Source organism: Rhinopithecus bieti, unplaced genomic scaffold (assembly GCF_001698545.2).
Source record: "Rhinopithecus bieti isolate Rb0 unplaced genomic scaffold, ASM169854v2 scaffold_33891, whole genome shotgun sequence".
Lineage (NCBI taxonomy): Eukaryota > Metazoa > Chordata > Mammalia > Primates > Cercopithecidae > Rhinopithecus > Rhinopithecus bieti.
The window spans coordinates 879,846-899,662 of NW_016814426.1; the positions used below are offsets into that span (position 1 = coordinate 879,846).

At 42.6% G+C, this 19,817-nt stretch overlaps 1 protein-coding gene and 1 pseudogene across 5 annotated transcripts in view; one reads left to right on the plus strand and one right to left on the minus strand.

Moving 5' to 3' along the window:
• Window positions 1–19,817, minus strand: part of CNOT6 (CCR4-NOT transcription complex subunit 6) — an 86,503-nt gene that overhangs the window by 58,203 nt on the left and 8,483 nt on the right. Inside the window, exon 1 of one of the 4 annotated variants that reach the window (XM_017850242.1) lies at window positions 2,256–2,292. The exons of 2 other annotated variants lie outside the window; for them this stretch is intronic. The gene's annotated coding sequence lies outside the window, so the exon portion shown is untranslated. Of the gene's footprint in view, window positions 1–867; window positions 889–2,255; window positions 2,293–19,817 lie in introns of those variants that run through there. One more of the 4 variants, XM_017850244.1, reaches the window with a different exon arrangement.
• On the plus strand, window positions 15,585–18,463 carry LOC108514172 (unconventional myosin-Ib pseudogene; annotated as a pseudogene). Its single transcript, XR_001881149.1, has one exon. The product of XR_001881149.1 is annotated as an unconventional myosin-Ib pseudogene (transcript).

Consider the following 19,817-nt stretch of genomic DNA (forward strand, 5'->3'; position numbering starts at 1 on the left):
TAGGGGTGCCTGACTCTACTGTGAAAGAAAAGGCAAACCGTTTTTCCTCTACACTCACACTTAACACGAACGCTTCTATGACCAGATGTGTGAAGGTTTTTCCCCACACACCAAGCAATTCTCCAGCATATACCAACTGAGTGTTCTATAGGTCAATTCAATCCTGACAGTATCTACCCGGAGTTAGATCCCACTGAGATTATGGGCTCAGTCCCACAATACTGTCCTCTCTTCTTCAGACACACGTAAGGTCATCCCCCACACTTCTGATGACCGACTATAAGGCTGGGTTCCCAACACTCCCTCCTGGAGTTGGATTAATTTGCTAGAATGACTCATAGAACACGGGCAAACACATTCACTGGTTCCTTATAAGGATATGGTAAAGTATACAGATGAATGGACAGATGAAGTTGTATACAGGGTGAGGAACAGCGTAGGGGGGCAGAGCTTCCATGCCCTCTCCCATCTCAGCCTACTTTGGGACCTGAGGCGGAAGGATCACCTGAGCGCCAGGAGGTCGAGGCCACAGTGAGCAGAGATAGTATCACTGCACTCCAGCCTGGGCAAGAGCGAGACTCTGTCTCAAAAAACAAGACATACAAGCTGCCAACAAACACGAAAAAACACTCAACATAACGAAACAGAAAAATGCAAATCAAAACCACAATGAGATACCATCTCACACCACTCAGAATGGCTATTACTAAAAAGACAAAAACCAACAGATGCTGGCGAGGCTGCCCAAAAAAGGGAATACTTATACAGTGTTGGTGGGAATGTAATTAGTTCAGCCATCGTGAAAAGCAGTTTGGAGATTTCTTAAAGAACTAAAAATAGAACTAAACCAGGCCCAGTGGCTCATACCTATAATCCCAGCATTTTGGGGGGCTGAGGAGGGCGGATCATCTGAGCCAAGAATTGGAGACCAGCCTGGGCAACAACGCAAAACCCCATCTCTACAAAAAAAATACAAAAATTAGAAATCGAGACCACAAAACCCCATCTCTACAAAAAAAGCATACAAAAATTAGCCAGCATGGTAGCATGTACCTATGGTCCCAGCTACTTGGGAGGCTAAGGTGGGAGGATCGTCTGAGCCTAGGACATGGAGTTTGCAGGGAGCTGAGATCACACTACTGCACTCCAGCCTGGGTGATAAGAGTCAAACTCTGTCTTGAGAGAGAGAGAGAGAGAGAGAGAGAGAGAGAGAGAGAGAGAGAGAGAAATAACAAACAACTATCTGTTTGACCCAGCAATAGATATAAACAAACAAACAAACAAACAAACAGAACCACCCGTTTGACCCAGCAATTCCATTACTGGTTCTATACCCAAAGGAAAATAAATCTTTCTACAAAAATGGTACATGCACTGGTATATTCACTGCAGCACTATTCACAATAGTAAAAACATGGAATCAACCTAGCTGCCATCAACAGTGGGCTGGATAAAGAAAATGTGGTACATATACATCATGGAATACTACATAGCCACAAAAAAAGAAAGAAATCATATCCTTTGCAGCAACATGGATATAGCTGGAGGCCATTATCCTAAGTGAATTAATGTAGGAAGAGAAAATCAAATACTGTATAAGTGGGAGCTAAACACTGGGTACATACGGACATAAACATGGGAACAATAAAACTGGGACTATTAGAGGGAGGAGAGGGAAGGACTGTAAGGGCTAAAAATCGACTGACTACCTGTGATGGGATCATTTATGTCCCAAACCTCAACGTCACACAATATACCCATGTAACAAACCTGCACATGTACCCCTTGGATCTAAAATAAAATCTGAAATTATTAAAAAAAAATTATTACTCAATCTGTAACTCAGCACATACACCTCTGAGTATTTACCCAAAAGAAATGAAAATATACATACCCCAAAAGATATGTATATTGCAAAATAACTAATTCAAAATCTAGGCTGTTGGAACTTGTTAAATATTTTGAGCCTTAAAAGAATGTGATTATGAAACCTGAGTCACTTAAACAGGCAACTGTAACCTAGGAAGCTGTAGCTTTTGTTTCTCTGATTATACATTAGCCTTATTTCTTACCTACATTGTTCTGTAAACTGTTGTAAATGACTAACCAGTGAGTGCCAGGGAAGATGTCTTGCCTCTTCCTATTAGCTGCTGATATTCATTACAGATTAATTTCCCTCTTTCCTCTCTCACACACACACTTCATGACTACCACATGGTTCAAGATGGAATGTGGAAGGGCGCAGTATCTCACACCTGTAATCCGAACACTTCGGGAGGCCAAGGCGTGCAGACTGTCTGAGTTCAGGAGTTCGTGACCAGCAACATGATGAAACTCCGTCTGTACTAAAAACACAAAAATTAGCTGGGCGTGGTGGTATGCGCCTGTGGTTCCAATTACTCGGGAGGCTGAGGCAGGAGAACTGCTTGAACTCAAGAGGCAGAAGTTGCAGTGTTGATATTACGCCACTGCGCTCCAGCCTAGGGAACAGAGTGAGACTCCATCTCAAAAAAAAAAAAAAAAAAAAAACAAAAGATGGAATGTTAAACACACTCTTGGAAAGAAAAAAAATTTAAAAACAAGTTATATGGAAAAGAAAACAATCTATAACTAAACTGTTGTAACTCATAAATGAACCTTGCAGAGAAAATATTGTAATCCTGTTAAATGTCTTTGTTTCCTGCCCATATAAGCAGCACCTTAACTTTTTTATGTATTTTGAGATGGAGTCTCACTCTGTTGCCAGGGTGGAGTACAGTGGCGCAATCTTGGCTCACTGCAACCTCTGACTCCCTGGTTCAAGTGAATCTCTTGCCCCAGCCTCCCGAGTAACTGGGACTACAGGCAGGCGCCACCACGCCCAGCTAGTTTTTGTATTTTTAGTAGAGACGGGGATTTTACCACGTTGGCCACGATGGTCTCGATCTCCTGACCTCGTGACCCGTCCGCCATGGCCTCCCAAAGTGCTGGGATTACAGGTGTGAGCCAGTGCGCCTGGCCCAGGCCCTTAACGTTTAACTTTGAAGCCCAGATCCCTGTGCTCTGAAGTCCATATTCCCCAGATAGTCATTCCCAGATTTTCACTTAAAACTCTTATTCAAAAACTCTTTGAAACTGGATTCTGTTCATTTCAATTATTTCAGGTTGACAATACAGTTGTTCATCACAACTTTATTCATAATTGCCAAAAACTGAAACCCCAAATGTTCAATAATAGTAAATGGATAGGCTGGACGTGGTGGCTCACGCCTGTAATTCCAGCACTTTGGGAGGCCAAGGCGGGCAGATTACTGGAGATCAGGAGTTCAAGACCAGCCTGGCCAACAGGGTGAAACCCTATCTCTACCAAAAACACAAAAATTAGCTGGGTGTGGTGGCACATGCCTATAATTCCAGCTACTCGGCGGGCTGAGGCAGGAGAATCCCTTGAACCCAGGAGGCGGAGGTTGTGGTGAGCCGAGATCGAGCCACTGTACTCCGACTAGGCAATACAGCGAGATTCCTTTTCAGGAAAAAAAAAAAAAAAAAAGCAAATGGATAACCAAATTTTAACATACTGACACCACTAAATACTACTGAACAATAAAAAACAATGAATCGATGAACTGATACAATCACAAATACGAATCAATCTCAAACATTAAATAAGAGACCCAACAGATTCCATTTTATGAATTCGTGGCGATAAAATCAGAACATTTTGCCTCTACAGTGATGGAAATACTCAATATATTAATTGGTGCATGGTTTATATGGATATATATATTTATCAAGACTCAAATTATACAGTTAAGGTCTACATGTACATTGCATTTTATGTAAATTTTACCTGAACTAAAAAATATTCTATATTCTAACACTTTGCCAGGTGAAAAGACTTTTTCCAGATGAGAAATTACTAAGGACACAAACAACCCACAAACTTTTGCTAAGTAAGTACTCTTTACGACACTGTTAATGACATTAGTGTGAAAGTTATCAGTATCAAAATGGAGTGACTAATGTCAAGCTCTAACCAAATGGAGACCTTACTATGCAAGGAATTCCTCAAAATGGCAGTGTCCCAGATAACCTGCTTGTACAATTGCCTGACACAGCTGTCTCTACCGATGAACCAATGAACCAACACCAACTCCTGCAATAAGCCCTTGTAACCAACAGTCTTTGTTTCAAAACAACTTACTTGGACTTTCTATTTGTCTTTAAAAGTTTCCTCTTACCCCAACCTCTTTGGATGCACCTAAGATTCCTTAAAGCACATGTCCCTGATTATAATCCCCTGCTATTCCCGAATAAACTCTGGAAAGTTGGTCTCTCAGTAGCTCATTTTAGCTTCATCTTAGGAACCCAAGATAACCTGGACAAGGTGGCTCATGCCTATAATCCCAGAACTTTAGTAGGCCAAGGTAGGCAGATCACTTGAGCCCAGGAGTTCAAACCTGGGCAACATGATGAGACGTCTCTACAAAAAATTTTTTTAAACAGCTAAATTAAGTTAAATTAAAAGCAACCAAGATTTTCAGAGAAAGGGTGCATTTATAAATCAAGGAAATTAAATGGAAACACTGGCCAGGCTCATGCCAGTAACCCCAGCACTTTGGGAGGCCAAGGCGGGAGGCCTGCTTGAGCCCAGAAGTTCGAGACCAGACTGGGCAACAAAGGGAGATCCCTCATCTCTACAAAAACTGAAAAGAAATCACCCAGGTGTGGTGGCACATGCCTGTAGAGGCAGGAGGACTGCCTGAGCCTGGAAGGTCAAGTCTACAGAGAGCTAGGATCACACCACTGCACTCCAGCCTGGGTGACAGAGTGAGACAGAGTGAGGCAGCTGTTACAATATGGAGATAGGTAACTAAAGAGAAAGATGTAAGTGGTTACGCCTCAGCAGGAACTGGATTCAGAGTAATCAAACAGCCCCAGTTTAAGAAAAGCCCTACCTGGCCAGGCGCAGTGGCTCGCGCCTGTAATCCCAGCACTTTCGGAGGCCGAGGTGGGCAGATCACGAGTTCAAGAGATCGAGGCCAGCCTGGTCAGCACAGTGAAATCCCATCTCCACTAAAAATACAAAAACTAGCTGGGCGTGGTGCCTGTATGCCTCTACAGGACTACGTGCCTGTAGTCCCAGCTACTCGGGAGGCTGAGGCAGAAGAATCACTTGAACTCGGGAGGCAGAGGTTGCACTGAGTCGAGATTGCGCCACTGCACTCCAGCCTGGCGAGAGAGAGACCCTGTCTCCAAAAAAAAGAAAACCCCACTTTACAAAACAATGACAGCTAATAAATTATGAAATAATCTTTTAAGACAACATCATTTTATAATTCCTGTTTGACATTAATCAAGGATTATAAAAACAGCCGGGTGCAGTGGCTCATGCCTGTGATCCCAGCACTGTAGGAGGCTAAGGTGAGCAGACAGCTTGAGCCCACGAGTTCAAGATTAGCCTGGGAAACACAGCAAAACCCTGTCTCTACTAAAAACACAAAAATTAGCTGGGCATGGTGGTACATCACAGCTACTCGGGAGGCTGAGATGGGAGAATCACCTGAGCCAGGAATGGGGCAACAGCGGGCAGTGATCATGCCACTGTACTCCAGCCTGGGCAAAAGGAGTGAAACCCTTAGGGAAAAAAAAAAAAGCATTATACTGGGTTAAAAGCATTAGATGAGTATTGGCACTAATGAAATGCTAAAAGCCACCAGTACACAGATTCTACATAGACTACTTTCTGATCATAAGGTAGAAAATGTTTAATGGAGGAATAAATTGTTACTCCCTTCACCAGTCTTACCAACACTATGGAGGAAGAACGAGGTATTGGGGTCTCTTGCTGTGGCGCAGTATGAAATACACGTCAGTAATGTTTACACCTTGATTTGAAAACTAGAGGAACTGGCCAAATGATATCAAAGGAGAAATGAGACAAAATGAGAATGTGGGACTTTCTGCAGGTAAACTGGCCTGTTGCCTTCAACAAACTGGTGTCAGCACTATTCTAGATTTGAAGAGACTTAAGGAATACATTCAGATGCAATGAACAGTCCCTACATTGGACCCACAAACCAGCACTAAAAAAAATTTTATGGACAGTGAGAGAAGACATGTAATACCTAGTTCATGTTTACATTAATGATTTGCGTGATGTTACTCTGACCAGGTATAAAAATGTGGTTTTTTGTTAAAAGGCTCTCAGATGTTAAACCATTTATTTTAGTGGGCCAGACTTTCTTCAAGGGAAATGAGACTGAGTTACAGGCAATCTTAATTGACAAGATAAAATTCTGAATTTTCCCAGCACTTTGGGGCCGGGTGTGGTAGCTCACATCTGTAATCCCAGCACTTTGGGAGGTCAAGGCAGGCGGATCACAAGGTCAGGAGATCGAGACCATCCTCGCCAAAAGGGTGAAACCTTGCCTCTACTAAAAATACAAAAATTAGCTGGGCGTGGTGGCACGTGCTTGTAGTCCCAGCTACTCGGGAGGCTGAGGCAGGAGAATTGCTTGAACCAGGGAGTCGGAGGTTTCAGTGAGCCAAGATGGTGCCACTGCACTCCAGCCTGGCGACAGAGCATGACTCTGTCTCAAAAAATTAAAAAAAAAAAAAATCCTGAATTTTCCCAGCTCTTTGGGAGGTCTGGGCAGGCCAATCACTTGAGCCCAGGAGTTCAAGACCAACCTGGGCAACATGGAAGATCCCGTCTATACAAAAATTAGCCAGGAATGCCGGTGTGTGCCTGCAGTCCCAGCTACTTGAGAGGCTGAAGTGGGAGAATGGCTTGCGCCCAGAAGTGGAGGTTGCAGAGAGATGAGATCAAGCCACTGCACTCCACCAGCCTGGGTAACACAGTCAGACCCTGATCTCAAAAAAAAAATTTTTTTTAATCTTGAATTTGACATCTCTCTTTTCTTTTACTATGTTTTTCACATTTTCTTCTTCTCCATTCTTTGTGCTTTACTTCTTTTCCCAACCATAAAGGAGAAAACAAAGGGCAACAGAGGAAAGGAAGGGAGGTAAGCAGGAAGAAATAAACTCATGTGCAGAAAGACCCTTTTCTTGAGTAATCAGGCTCCTTAGAGCTACTATAAGTTAGGGCACATCTGAAAAGGCAGTGACACTAACCTTCATGCCAATCTACTTCCACTGAAGTTAATACAGACCTTCCTCATTTCTCAACTTCAAATATTACACATTCTCCCTACACTGCCAATGATTACCTTCCTCATATGCACCTGCTCACGCCACTCTCCTATTAAAACTTTAAATGGCCCTGCCTGCCTGCCTACATAAAGTTCAAACCTCAAAGTCCTCTACTACCTCAACTTAGCTATTTTCTCACTTATCTCCAGCTCTTTGACACATGCTACCCTATAATGTCCTAATTAGAGGAAACCTAGTTCTAAGACTTTTTTTGACACAAGGTCTCGCTGTCACCTAGGCCAGAGTGCAGTGGTGCAATCACAGGCTCCTGGGCTCAGGCACCACCACACCCAGCTAGTATTTTCTGGTTTTTTGTAGAGATGGGGGGGGCATCACTACATTGCCCAGGCTGGTCTTGAACTCCAGGCCTCAAGGGATCCTCCTGCCTCAGCCTCCCAAAGTGCTGGGTTTATAGATGTGAGCCACTACACCCAGCCTAAAATATAAGTCTTTCAACACATGCTAATCTCTTTACTAAAGACAACCTTCCTCCTAAACTCCTACTTTCTCTTCACAGGAACTCAGACGACATGTTACAGCCTCTGTAAGCCCTCCTCAACACGGGAACAAGTTCAGTACTCCCCACTCTGCATGCACACCATACATTTACCACAGCATATGTCACCTCCAAACAGTTTGTATCTCCCAATGTCTTGTGTAATACCTAGCAAATTACACTAATGAACTGTTCTATTTTTTTCCTTCATGACCAAAATCAGGTTTCCAGAGAAAAAAAATCCAGAAGTCATTCAATATAGTGGAACCATGCTTTCTTAAGAAAGTTTTCTTTACAGAATCATTTATTCAACAAATATTCACTGAGCACCTTCAATGTGACAAGCACTCTGCCAGATACTATGAATAAAGAATTAATAAGAAATGCATGATCTTACAGCTTAAGCAACTAGAAAGCAACAAAAACCTCACAATCATGCACTCACACTACAATTCTCTTATTTTTGTTACCACCACTCGAATTTAGGACTTTAATTCTTGTTTCCTCAACCATTACAATGGCCTCTTCTAATTGGTACTTATGTTTTTAGGATTACAACTAACCTAAATACCACTTAGATTATTCTACCTAAAGCCAAGTGCTAATTACACTGCAAAATTCAGTAAAACAAGCTCTTTGTGAAGCAGACTTTTTTTTTCTTTGAGATGGAGTTTCGCTCTTTCACCCAGGCTGGAGTGCAGTGGCGCTATCTCGGCTCACTGCAAGCTCTGCCTTCTAGGTTCAAGCGATTCTCCTGCCTCAGCCTCCCGAGCAGCTGGGATTACAGGCGCCCGCCAACATGCGCGGCTAATTTTTGTATTTTTAGTAGAGATGGGGTTTCACCATGTTGGCCAGGCTGGTCTCGAACTCCTGACCTCATGATCCACCCACCTTGGCCTCCCAAAGTGCTGTCATTACAGTGAAGCTGACTTCCGACTATAAAATCGAGAAGTTTCAGACATATGGTGTGGCTCAAACCTGTTAAGTCCAGTACATTTGGAGGCCAAGGCGGGAGGAAACCAGCCTGGGCAACATAGGGAAACCCCTGTCTCTACAAAAACTAAAAATTAAAAAAAGGGCCAGGCGGGGTGGCTCATAACTGTAATCCCAGCACTTTGGGAGGCGGAGGCGGGTGGATCATGAGGTCAGGAGTTCAAGACCAGCCTGGCCAATATGGTGAACCCCTATCTCTACTAAAAGTACAAAAATCAGCTGGGCGTGGTGGCACGTACCTGTATCCCAGCTACTCTGAGAGTAGGGAGGCTGAGGCAGGAGAATCGCTTGAACTTGGGAGGTGGAGCTTGCAGTGAGCCGAGATTGTGCCACTGACTACAGCCTGGGCGACAGAGCAAGACTCTGTCTCAAAATAATAATAAAAAATAAAAAATTAAAATTAAAAAAACAAGCCAGGTGTGGTGGGACACGCCTATGGTCCCAGCTACTTAGGAGGCTGAAGCGGGAAAATCACTGGAGCCTGGGGAGGAGGCTGCAGTGAGCCTTGATTGTGCCACTGCACTCCAGCTTGAGTGACAGAGACCCTGTCTCAAAAAATAAATAAATGGTTGGGTGCGGTGGCTCAATCCTGTAATCCCAGCACTTTGGGAGGCCAAGGTGGGTGGCGCACGAGGACAGGAGATTGAGACCATCCTAGCTAACACGGTGACATGCCATCTCTACTAAAAATACAAAAAAATTAGCCGGGCATTGGTGGCGAGGGCCTGTAGTCCCAGCTACTCGGGAGGCTGAGGCAGGAGAATGGCGTGAACCCAGGAGGCAGAGCTTGCAGTGAGCCGAGACTGTGCCACTGCGCTCCAGCCTGGGCGACAGAGCAAGACTCCGTCTGAAATAAATAAATAAATAAATGGCTGGGCGCAGTGGCTTACGCCTGTAATCCCAGCACTTAGGGAGGCTGAGGCGGACGGATCACCTGAGGTCAGGAGTTTGAGACCAGCCTGACGAATATGGAGAAACCCCGTCTCTACTAAAAAATACAAAGATTAGCCGGGCATGGTGGTGCATGCCTGTAATCCCAGTTACTTGGGAGGCTGAGGCAGGAGAATCGCTTGAACCCGGGAGGCAGAGGTTGCAGTGAGCCGAGACTGTGCCACTGCGCTCCAGCCTGACAACAGATTGAGACACTGTCTCAAAAATAAATAAATAAAAATAATAATAAAATTTGAATGTTTAGCTGGAATGATTTCTGGTCCTATACCCACTTAAAATGATGATTCTATATCATCCCTTCTCTTCCCCTTTAAGATCTCTACTGCTGAGAAAAATTAATCAAGAATTCAAAATATTCTACCTTTCCAGATTTCTGTCCCAATACTTCCTTCTATATCTTTTGCTGCAACTGGCAGACAAACTGCCATCCTTCAGATATGCTCCACTCTTCCCTATCTCCAAGCATTTAGTGATACCATTTTCACACTGAAATTCTACCCGTAATTCAAGGTTAAGTTAAATGTTACCCCATCCTTCCCACCTAGCCTCCACAGTGGGTCTGATCACAAGCTGTTTTCTCACAAAACCAGAACCATGAATGCCTTATACAAAGCAAGATTAGACAAAACAAAAACGAAATTTTGTTAAGTATTCTTCAAAGACCATTCTGAAATCCACAACTTTCAGAAGACTAAAATTCAACTCATCTTTCCAAAGATCCTGTCTTTATTACAGTCCATTATTTTCACACATTACAGTGAGAAGAGAGCTGAATGAAACTCTACAAATTTCTAAACAGATGAAGAGCAATGAGTTCCAAGCCATGCTTTTGGTGGAAAGGGAAGAAGGAAGAGTGGTATGTTAAACACGGAGCCAGTAGTGGCACATGCCTGTAATCCAAGTTACTCAGCAGGCTGAGGTGGGAAGACTCCTCGAGCCCAGGAGTTCAAGGCCAGCCTGGGCAACAGAGAGACACGTTGTTGAGCAAAAAAAAAAAAAATTTTTAATTTTAAAATTGTTTATTCTTTTTTCAGATACAGGGTCTCACTCTGTTGCCCAGGCTGGAGCACAGTAGCACAATCATGCCTCACTGCGGCCTCAACCTCCTCAGGCTCAAGCGATCCTCCCATCTCAGCCTCCCAAGTAGCTGAACTACAGGTGCAGACCCAGCTAATTTTTTTTTTTTTTTTTTGAGACACAGTCTTGCTCTGTCACTCAGACTGGAGTGCAGTAGTGTGATCTTGGCTCACTGCAACCTCCGCCTCCCACGTTCAAGCGATTCTCCTGCCTCAGCCTCCCCAGCAGCTAGGACTACAGGTGCCCGCCACCATACCCGGCTAATTTTTTGTATTTTCAGAAGAAATGGGGTTTCACCGTGTTTGCCAGGACGGTCTCGATCTCCTGATCTCGTGATCCACCCGCCTTGGCCTCCCAAAGTGCTGGGATTGCAAGCGTGAGCCACCACGCCCGGCCTTTTTTTTTTGGTATTTTGTAGAGACAAGGTTTTGCCATGTTGCCCAGGCTGTTCTTGAACTCCTGGATTCAAGCGATTTCCCCGCCTCGGCCTCCCAAAGTGGTGGGATTACAGACATGAGTCACTGTGCCTGGACCCCCAAAATTTAATTATATTTAAAAATGGAAAAGGAATTAGGAATTATCCAAAGAAAGGAAATCAAATTACAAACATACGCCAAAAAAAATAACCTTCCTGTCTGGACGCAGTGGCTCACTCCTGTACTCCCAACACTTTGGAAGGCCAAGGCAGGCAGATCACCTGACGTCAGGAGTTCGAGACCAGTCTGGCCAACACGGTGAAACCCCATCTCTACTAAAAGCATAAAAATTAGCCGGGCATGGTGGCAGGTGCATGTAGTCCCAGTTACTCAGGAGGCGTGAGGCAGGAGAACAGCTTGAACTCAGGAGGTGGAGGTTGCAGTAAGCTGAGATGGCACCACTGCACTCCAGTCTGGGTGACAAGAATGAGACTCTGTCTCAAAAAAGAAAAAGAAAACTGAGGCTCAGCTGCCCCATGCAATTCCACAGATAGGCCCAGAGCACCTGCTCTGTGTGTGTGTGTGTGTGTGTGTGTGTGTGTGTGTNAACAAAAAGCCCCAAGTCACTACTCAAAAGACACTCACCCAAAAATTAATCCCTCTTTGAATACAATCTAAATGACAATTCATTTATAGGTACATTAAAAACTTTTAGATAATGAACATTTAAAATGTCATATAAAGACAATAATTTAATAAATACTATTTTTTAATACCCATACTATGGAATTTCAAATTACAATTATGACTGAGATGGCAGGCCTACCACATTCTTTAATATATTCACCTGCTGTTTTTGACGAGTATATTATTTGAATTCTACAAATTAAAATTATGTGCCTCTAGTATAAATAAACCCACCTGGCTCCATTAGACTACAGTCATAAGCCTTTCTCACAGCCTTAATTCAGTTAAGGCACTTCTACTCTCACTTCAAACCCAAAATCTGCTGCCTCCCAATGTCATCACATTTGTTTCCTTCTCTTTCTAGTCAGGTTTCCTTCACATATTGGCCAGTTAAACTTTATGGATAGAAGTCCTGGCTACTCGGAAGGCTGAGGTAGGCAGATAGGGCGAGTCCAGGAGTTTGAGGCTATAGCATGCTATGACTGCACCTGTGAATAGCCACTGCACTCCAGCCTGGGCAACACAGTAAAACGACAGCTCTTAAAAAAAAAAAAGTTTACAGATGATAAACCTCATTTAGAAGCTATCCTTAGTGGCAAATGTCTATCATCAGTCTCTCCTTGTGGGAAAACAAACAAACAAAAAAAACCAGCAACAACAAAAAGCTTCTGCAAAAGATAACTACTCTTGTCCAACAGGCAAAACTTAAATCATAACTACACATTTTGAGACTACTTCTATAAACTGATGATGATACTATGGCAGGTATCTTGGTATTAGAACCCTGTGATAATCTCCCAAAGCCAACTATATGAGTTGCATAGGAGGAATTTAACAAAGAGAAGCTAGTGAAAAAAAAAAAAACAAAAAAACCAAGATATTAAAAAGGTCTTACTAAGCCATGACAGGAGGATCACTTGAGCCCAGGAGTTCAAGACTGGGTAGTGTAGGGAGATCCTGTCTCTACATAAAAATAAAAAATCAGGCTGGGTGTGGCAGCTCACGCCTGTAATCCCAGCACCTTGGAGGGCCGAGGCGAGTGGATCACCTGAGGTCAGGAGTTAGACCAACATGATAAAACCCCGTCTCTACTACATACAAAAAAAAAATTAGCTGGCCGTGGTAACACATGCCTGTAATCTCAACTACTTGGGAGGCTGAGGCAGGAGAATCACCTGAACCCGGAGGCAGAGGTTGCAGTGAGACGAGAATCTGCCATCACACTGCAGGTGGGGAAACAAGAGCGAAACTCCATCTCAAAAAAACAAAAGCAAAAACAAAAAAAATCAGGCACAGTGGCTCACAAGTTGTGATCCCTGCATTTTGGGAAGCAAAGGCCAGAGGATCACTTGAGCCCAGGAGTTCAAGACCAGTGACATGGCAAAACCTGCTCTGTAGAAAAAATAACAAAATCAGCCAGGTATGGTGGCGCACCCCTACAGTTCCAGCTACTTGGGAGCCTGAGGTAGGAGGATGGCTTGAGCCCAGGAGGCAGAGGTTGCAGTGAGCCGAGATCGCACCACTGCATTCCAGCCTGGGTGACAGAACCAGACCATGTCTCAAAAAAATAAAAATAAAATAAAATAGTCCGGGCATGGTGGCTCAAGCCTGTAATCACAGCACTTTGGGAGGCCGATGAAGGTGGATCACGAGGTCAGGAGTTTGAGACCAGCCTGATCAATATGGTGAAACCCCGTCTCCACTAAAACTACAAAACTTAGCCGAGCATGGTGGTACGTGCCTGCAGTCTCAGCTACTCGGGAGGCTGAGGCAGGAGAATCGCTTGAACATGGGAGGCGGGGGTTGCAGCGAGCCAAGATCGCGCCACTGTCCAGCCTGGGCGATAGATCGAGACTTCCTCTCAAATAAATAAATAAATAAATAATAAAATTAATTAATTAATTAACTAAAATAAGATACATTAGCTTGGCATGTTGGCACATACGTAGTCTCAGCTATTTGGGAGAATGAGGTGGAAGGATTGCTTGAGCTCTGGAGATTGAGGCTGCAGTGAGCCATGATGGCACCTGTGCACTCTAGCCTGGGTGACCGAGAGACCTTGCCCTGAAAAAATAAAAACATAAAATAAAAAAATTTACTAGGCTGGGCATGGTGGCTCACGCTTGTAATCTCAGCACTTTGGGAGGCTGAGGCAGGTGGATCACAAGGTCAGGAGATCAAAACCATCTTGGCCAACATAGTGAAACCCCGTCTCTACCAAAAATACAAAAATTAGCTGGGCATGGTGGTGTGCGCCTGTAGTCCCAGCCACTCAGGAGGCTGAGGCAGGTGAATCGCTTGAGTCTGGGTAGCAGAGGTTGCAGTGAGCCAAGGTCATGCCACTGCACTCCTGCCTGGGTGACAGAGCAAGACTCCGTCTCAAACTAAAAAAACAAATTATCATCTTGGTCTTCAACCCTGCCCTTTCTCCTATGCTTACTACCCAGTTTTCCAAGCCAAAAATATGAGTATATCCTTGACCCTTCCTCACCTAATCACAGGCTTCATATTCAGTCTCCAACTCTAACCCATTTTACTTCCTAAATCTCCCATCCACTCTACCTTAATCCCCTCACCTCTTACCTGGGCTATTCAGTCTCAGACCCATGTTCTTTCTTCCACCACTCTCCCCGTCTCTCATCCATCCTAGATACTGTCTGATATGGTCTGGGTCTGTGTTCCTACCCAAATTTCATGTCAAATTGTATTCCCACCGTTGGAGGTGGGGCCTAGTGGGAGGTGACTGGATTACAGGGGTAGCTTTTCAACTTTGGTGCTGTCTCAGAAAGTGAGTTATCGCAAGATCTGGTTGTTTAAAACTGTGTAGCATCTCCACCCCAACTTCCTCCAGCTCTGGCCATGTGAAGACTACCTGCTTCCCCTTCACCTTCCTCCATGGTTTTAAGTTTCCTGAGGCCTCCCCAGCTACGTTTCCTGCACAGCCTGTGGAACCATAAGCCAATTAAACCTTTTCTTCAAAAATTACCTAATCTCAAGCATTTCTTTACAGCAGTGCAAGAATGTACTAAACACACTGTCCAAAGTGACAGTCCTAGAAACACAAGTACATCATATTCCTAAAACTGTTATCTTTTGTTTTGTTTTGTTTTGAAAACAGAGTCTCGCTCTTGTTGCCCAGGTGGGAGTGCAGTGGTGTGACCTCAATTCACTGCAACCTCCACCTCCTGAGTTCAAGTGATTCTCCTGCCTCAGCCTCCAGAGTAGCTGTGATTACAGGCACCCACCACCACACCTGGCTAATTGTTTTGTATTTTTAGTAGAGACGGGGTTTCATCATGTTGGGCAGGCTGGTCTCAAACTTCTGACCTTAGGTGATCTGTCCGCCTGAGCCTCCCAACATGTTGGGATTACAGGCGTGAGCCACCACACTGGGCCCCTAAAACTATATCTTGTTCATCTCAACACCCTTGGAAACAGGAAACCCAGGCGCATTTACAAAACAAGTAAGTTGAGTTTGACTTGATCTCTGTAAACCTCCTTAGCATCATCCGGGATCTCCCTAACTCCCACTTACCCTTCACAAACTTTCATGCCTTAGCAATGCTATGTCTTCGGTCTGAAATGCCCCAGACACCAAAAGGCCCCTAGTCATCCTTCAAATGCCAACTCAGACATTCAACTTCAAAAGGTCCATTACAACCTTCTTCCATATCCCTCCCAAACACAGAAGTTTACTGTTTCCAGCTCTGAGCTATGCTAAACCTTGAAAACATGTCTACTGTTATATTCATTAACCCTGCCTTGGCTCACAGTTCAAGGCATCCGTGGCCACTCTGATGAAGAACCTACAGACCAAGAACCCAAACTATATTAGGTGTATCAAACCGAATGATAAAAAAGCAGCACACATCTTCACCAAGGCTCTAGTGTGTCATCAGATCAGGTACCTGGGGCTTTTGGAGAACGTCCGAGTGCGGAGGGCAGGCTACGCGTTCAGACAGGCCTATGAACCTTGCCTAGAAAGATACAAAATGCTTTGTAAACAGACATGGCCTCATTGGAAAGGACCAGCCAGGTCTGGTGTGGAGGTCCTATTTAATGAATTAGAGATTCCCATGGAAGAATACTCCTTTGGTAGATCAAAGATTTTCATCTGAAACCCAAGAACATTATTCAAATTAGAAGACCTGAGGAAGCAACGCCTGGAGGACTTGGCCACTCTCATTCAGAAGATATACCGGGGGTGGAAATGCCGCACACACTTCCTGCTAATGAAAAAAAGCCAAATTGTGATTGCTGCCTGGTATAGGAGATATGCGCAACAAAAGAGGTACCAGCAGACAAAGAGTTCCGCCTTAGTAATTCAGTCTTATATCCGGGGCTGGAAGGCTCGAAAAATTCTGCGGGAACTGAAGCATCAAAAGCGCTGTAAGGAAGCAGTCACGACCATTGCTGCATATTGGCATGGGACCCAGGTACGTAGAGAATACAGGAAATTCTTCAGAGCCAATGCCGGAAAGAAAATCTATGAGTTCACGCTTCAGAGAATTGTGCAAAATACTTCTTGGAAATGAAAATAAGATGCCTTCCTTATCTCCAATAGACAAGAATTGGCCCTCAAGACCTTACTTATTCTTGGATTCTACTCACAAGGAGCTAAAAAGGATTTTCCACTTGTGGAGGTGTAAAAAATACAGGGACCAATTCACAGACCAGCAGAAACTTATTTATGAAGAGAAACTAGAAGCCAGTGAACTCTTCAAAGACAAGAAAGTTTATACCCATCTAGTGTTGGGCAACCATTCCAAGGGGCTTACCTGGAAATCAACAAGAACCCCAAGTATAAGAAACTCAAAGATGCCATTGAAGAAAAGATTATCATTGCTGAAGTCGTGAACAAAATTAACCGTGCTAATGGGAAGAGTACATCTCGGATTTTCCTCTTAACAAATAATAATCTCCTTGCTGACCAAAAGTCTGGACAAATCAAGTCAGAGGTTCCCTTGGTGGATGTGACCAAGGTATCAATGAGCTCACAAAATGATGGCTTCTTCGCCGTCCACCTCAAAGAGGGCTCAGAAGCAGCTAGTAAAGGAGATTTTCTCTTCAGCAGTGATCACCTGATTGAAATAGCCACCAAGCTCTATCGCACAACTCTCAGCCAAACCAAACAGAAGCTCAATATTGAGATTTCTGATGAGTTCCTGGTACAGTTCAGACAAGACAAAGTATGTGTGAAGTTTATTCAGGGAAACCAGAAAATGGGAGTGTCCCAACATGTAAACGAAAAAACAACCGTCTCCTTGAAGTTGCTGTCCCTTAACTGGCGCCTCCTCTCTACTTTCATGGACTTGTTTCTTTGTAATAGTGCAATTTGGTTTTGTTTTATTTGGGGTTCATTGTATGTTTGGGAATCACCAAAGGCTTTTAGAGTTCTTTGGCAAAATAAAAATATTTGACTAATCAATTTTTATTATCGGAATAGTTTTAACCTTTCAAATACATGTTCTGTCCTGGAGCAGGATTGTAGAAACTAACAGTGTCTATTTTCATGTCTGATGTGTTCTTCGTTTAGTCATCATGCTAAATCTGTGTACCCTAAATCAGCATATTACTCATAAATCATTAATTCATATAAGTATAGGAAATGGTCTTAAAAGATACTGCATTCATTCATCAAATATTTATTCCATGCCTACTCTATGCTAGGCCCTGTGCTAGATGGTATGAAAACTTATTAGGAACCTTTTTGTTTTTGAGACCATTGCATTCTGGCTGATTTGTGCTGGTTTAACGACATCTAAGAAGGTTTAGAAATGTTGAGACCAAAACAATAACCGTTAATGATGGACAGTATTATTAGGAACCCTGTAGTATGATATTTAACAATATAGGCTTCAAGAAGGGCTGGTCCTAAGAGGGGGCAGAGATGAACAACAGGGTTAAATCCCTCTACATGTGGTTTCTGTTTGAAAAAAAGAAAACTGACATTTGAACAGACTTTTAATTTGTTTAAACCTCTGGTAATTACTTGTAACAGTAGAAAATAGAAATCTTTCTTATTTTAGAAAAAGTGACAGAAGCAGTCCAGTAAGATTATATGTTTCTGTTTCTGGTAAATGTCATATATGATCCTCGAAATGATAATATCTCCAGAATATTGTTTTCACCCAAATTTGAGTAGATATTTTAAACACCTAACAAAGTAAAGGGCTAAAAGCCATTCGGATAGCAGTAAACATTCTGTATGATGTGCAATAAAACATCCAAGATCTTTTTTGAAAGTTTTATTTATAATACACATTTTTGTATGAGAAAGGTGATTGGTACAGGGTCCCTATTTTAGTCATGGATCAAAATTAAATTTATGTAATTTGCAGGGCTTTCTTTCTATTCCTTCAAATTTATAAGGGTTCATTTTGGAAACTACATTTTAAACTTTGGAATCAAATTGTTTCTTATTTGGGAGGATAATGTATATACATTGGTATTATGTTAAATAATAAAATTGTTCTAATTTGGTGCCATTTGCTGAATCACAACTGTATTTTTGTATCTCAAGCTATTTTCATATGTTGTGTGGCAATGTATCATTTCTCAGAAAGGCTTTACAATCCAAACATTATATGTTCTCTGTGTAACTGAATTTCACTTATCTTTTATAAACCAGAAACATTAATTGAAAATATTTTCTGGGGATTTTCTCTCAACTTTTGTATTTTAAAATTGCTCACATAAAGAAATTCTCAGAAAAAAAAAAAAAAACCCTGCCTTAGTATTTTTTTATCTCACATTCTGTAACACAGGCTCCTTCCACTTAATCTTAAATATTTTTATAACTCCAGAACTTGTCAAATATTCAGGTAATGCTTATATGAATTCAAAGGGAGAAACCATGATAGTATAAAAGCAAACATTTTGTCAAGAGTGCAAAAGAAGCCTTAAAAGCAGTGCCTAACTTACTAGGAATAAGAAAAACTATTATCTGAAACGCAAAATCTAGAGAAAACAGAAAGGACTTCAATATCCAAGGGAACTAAGAATACTGGTTCTGGGATAGCCTGAGGTAAGAAGCAAGGGGGCAAACTTAAAGGTTAAACTACATAAAATCTATCTTAGGGACACAATGGCACAGTAAGAGCAAACATCAAACAGATAGGTGTAATGGCAAAAGGGTGTTGGGTACCTGTCTGCCATGTACTGCACTAGGCATAGAGTAGCCACTATTCTGTGAGCACTCATTACCTGCCAGGTCTATCCAGCACTTTACATGCATTGTCTCATTTAACCGTCAGTATTCTTATAAGCAGACACTATTATAATCTTTATATAAAGAGAGAGGGTCCGGAGAATAAATAACTTTCCTGAGGTCACGAGGATACTAAATGGCACAACTGTTATTTTAACCCAAGTCTGATTCAAGTTTGTGCTTTCAACTACTACGCAATAATTTACCTATATGACCTCAATTTAATTCTCACAGCACCCCACAAGGTAGATTCTACCTTCATCTTATAGGAGGGGAAACTGAGACCCAGAGTTTATGTAATTTGTCCCAGATTGCACACTCAAAGTAACTGAGTTGTAGAGCTGGGATTTGAACCAGGGACAATCTAACTCCAAAGCTAGTCTTTCTATTCTACCACAGCCTCATTCTCAAGAATTTTATCATTTGCAAGACCAAAATCTTCTATTCATTATCCAAATATTATGCTGCTGGGACCATGAGCCCCTCGTTTATGTCTCAGATGCATCATCTTTACCTCCTCATCTATACTTTATAGTCCCAAACCCTCCACAACACACTAAGACACTCAAAGTGTTTTGAGCAGATCTCAGGACCCTTCTCAGGGCCCTTGTGCACTCTTAAAAATTAACTAGTACCTCAGAACTTGCGTTGATGTGGGTTACAGTTATCAATAATCAGTAAAAATCAAATTAAAACTGAGAACTTTAAAATATTTACGAACTCTATAACAGTATTAAACCTATCACATGTTAATGACATTTTAATAAAAACTATTTTAAAAAACAAAGTAAAA